Genomic DNA, 3,250 nt, shown 5'->3' on the forward strand with positions numbered 1-3,250 from the left:
AGTTTAAGTGCATTTGGACTTGTGAATAATTTTACCAAATTCATAAGTTTATCTCAATTTTTCAAATACAAAATTATTATTTTCTCAGAAAGGAAAATATAAATAGAATAAACAACATCGAAAATAAATATATATGTAATATATTTTTGGTACAATAATCTATAAATTTTTTAAACATAAATTAATAATTTTCTTTAAAGGAAAAGGATATAAATTTTAGTTAATGATAATCATTATTATTACTGAAAATTATTTTAATTTTAAAACTATAAACATTATTTTTCAATTAAATAGCTTCTTTAAACTTAAATTGTCAAATATTTCGTGTTGGAATGAATGGATCAATGTGTTTTATAACATTTTCCATCTTGTAAAAGTTAGTTGAAAAACCAATTATTTTAATTTCAACTGCGCAACGTATATTAACAACAATGTTAAAAATCTTGCAATAAAAAAAAGCTGTTGCTAATTTTTTTAAAAAAATAATATGGGAAAGAATGGTGAAAGGTTTCATTATTTTAATATACACCAAAATGTTTTCATGTTTCAAAGCATACAATGATAACCAATATAACTTTTACTTATATTTAGTGGCATAGCTAGCAGTGAACAAGAGTATATCGCTGGTTCAAAATTAACGCACTTTTGCACTCACTTCTCATTCAAACGGCACTTATGTTTTCAGAAGCGTCGTTTTAATTTTGAACCAGCGATATGTCTCCAGTTGTAGCACAAGAGATGCGTCAATTTTTTTTATAACCCTCGTTGAACAGCCGACCCAATTTTTTGGGTTTACGACTACTAATGTTCAACTCCGTAGCCTTGTAATTTTGAATGCAGAAGACAAGGGAACTCCTGGATCCATTTGCGTTACATAGAGAGGAAGACCACGAAAACCTCCCACGGTTCGCCTGACGGCAAGGGGATTCTAACCCATGATCCGTCTACCATTGAGGATATTTCACGTCAGTACTGTGGTTGATTCAAGCCGGATGCGGAATTCGTTCGACTGGGATTCGAACCCGGTTCGCCTCATTGGAAGGCGAATGCTCTATCGCCTGAGCCATTGTTTCCCAAACTTATGACTTTTGTGTACCCTTTCTAAATTTTTCATAACGCTGTGTACCACTAATAAAAAAAAGGAATGTATTTTTTACCATAAAATTTTTTACCAAAGTTAAAAATCACAACTGGCTGTTGACACCACTAATCATTAACTGTTAACTCTGTAAAAAATAGCCAATAGAAAAATACGTAAATTTTCATGGCTAGCTTTGTTTTTAAATATATTTTTTGAAATCTTCATTTGCTGCAAGATATTTTGCATAAGAACGCGTACCCCCACTAAACTGTTTCCGTACCCCTGGGGGTACGCCTACCACACTTTGGGAAACACTGCCCTGAGAGTCATCATGGCTTGTTGTGCCAAATTTATATAAAAAATAAAATAAAAAGTAAACAAAAAATAAATAACTACATAATGTTCTGAATTTCTTTTCTCTAAATAAATAAATTTTTTAGGCTCTAAGCGAAATGATTGATTTAAAATGTTCTAAATGAAGTTAAATTGTTTCTCAAAAATTTAAAACTGAGTTGCTTCACTCAAATAAATAAAATAAAATTTTTTAACGATTTTGCTGTTAGCGATTCAAGAAAAAGAGTGATTGATTGGCTTTACTGAGAAAAAATAATTCATTGGATAGAAGTACAAAAGCTTTCAGAAAAAAAGTGTAAGATAAAATCAATTATTAAATTATAACAAATTATTTTTTGGAGAATTTTATAAAGTTAAAAATACCGAAACATTTTGTTAAAAGAAATAAAAAATATCCCAAAGCATCGGAACAATCTTGAACATTAAATGAAAATTTAGCCCACAGACTAGAAGATAAAAAACATAAAAACCCTCTTTTTATGAACCGAAGCAAATATACTAGCCCCTTCTTCCACCTCCCCTACAATTTTTGACTTTCCTAAACTGCTTAGTCCCATAATCTCCAAAGAAGTCAAAGATTTCTCCATTCATTTAGCAACATGGGAGAGTTTCATACGGCATTCTAGTTTAGTGAGGTAATAATGGAGAGAATTTTAATGAAGTATTGCTAAGTTGATGATATTTTAGCTGTTTGATAATAAATTTGCATCTGATTAAAGTGGATATAACAGATGGTAAAATAATTTAAATTAAGAAAAAATGCCAGCTTTTCTTAAAAATTCCCTGATTTTTATATAAATTTCCCTGATTTTTTCAGTATAAAAAAATTCCCTGATAATTCCAGGTTTTCAGGTGGGTGGCCACCCTGTAGTATTAATTTTCAAATGCACTGCATATAAGTCATAAACTGCAAAAATAATGGAAAACTTTGAAATAATTTATTGAATAAAAAATAAATATAACTGGAAATATCACATATTTTACAATTATATGCAAAAGGCAACAGATGAAATAAATTATTTCCAATTTAAATTAGTACACATAATGAAACAGTTCTTGCACTGTGAGTGATGGTAAAATGTTGTCATGATATTGTTATAAATTATTATCAAGCCTACTCTTCTGGCGGCTGTATCTTTTGTAAAATACCTCGATTACCATCCAAAATGACATAGTCTCCTAAAAAGGCAAAATTTGAAAAATAAGATAAAAATGAATAATGGCCATTTTATGCAAAAAATATGGATTAACATTATTATATAGGACATGGGTCAGGGGGACACATGTCCCCTAAATAATTTTCCTAAGCTTCAAAAAATTTTTAAAGTATTATATTTTAAAACCCCAACAGCTATTTTTTAATTTAAAACTTTAAAAGCCTAAAAAAATCAAATATTTTCGATAGTTAATAAATAATTGAAAGAAAATATTTTATGATCGTTACTTTTATGTAAAGGTTATCTCTTAAAAACCAGATAAATATTTTTTTTTAAAGTTGTCACGATTCGAAGTCAATGAAGCAAAATTGAAATATTATTTATTTAGATTATTTAGATAATTGAAGGTAGTGATATTTTAGTTTAGTTCATGCACAGTATAATTTTTTTTAACATTGTTACAATTAAACTTCAATGAAACAAAATTTAAGTACTATTTATTTAGATTATAACTGTAGATAGTGGCTATTTCACTTTAGTTTATGCACAATGTAATTTTTTAGTAGTGATTATTACTTATGAACACTTTATTTACATGATGCTTAAAAGTTTTTTAATATAATTTTCATTAGTTAGGAATAACGCTGTGTACCACTAA

This window comes from Parasteatoda tepidariorum, chromosome 5, assembly GCF_043381705.1.
Source record: "Parasteatoda tepidariorum isolate YZ-2023 chromosome 5, CAS_Ptep_4.0, whole genome shotgun sequence".
NCBI lineage: Eukaryota > Metazoa > Arthropoda > Arachnida > Araneae > Theridiidae > Parasteatoda > Parasteatoda tepidariorum.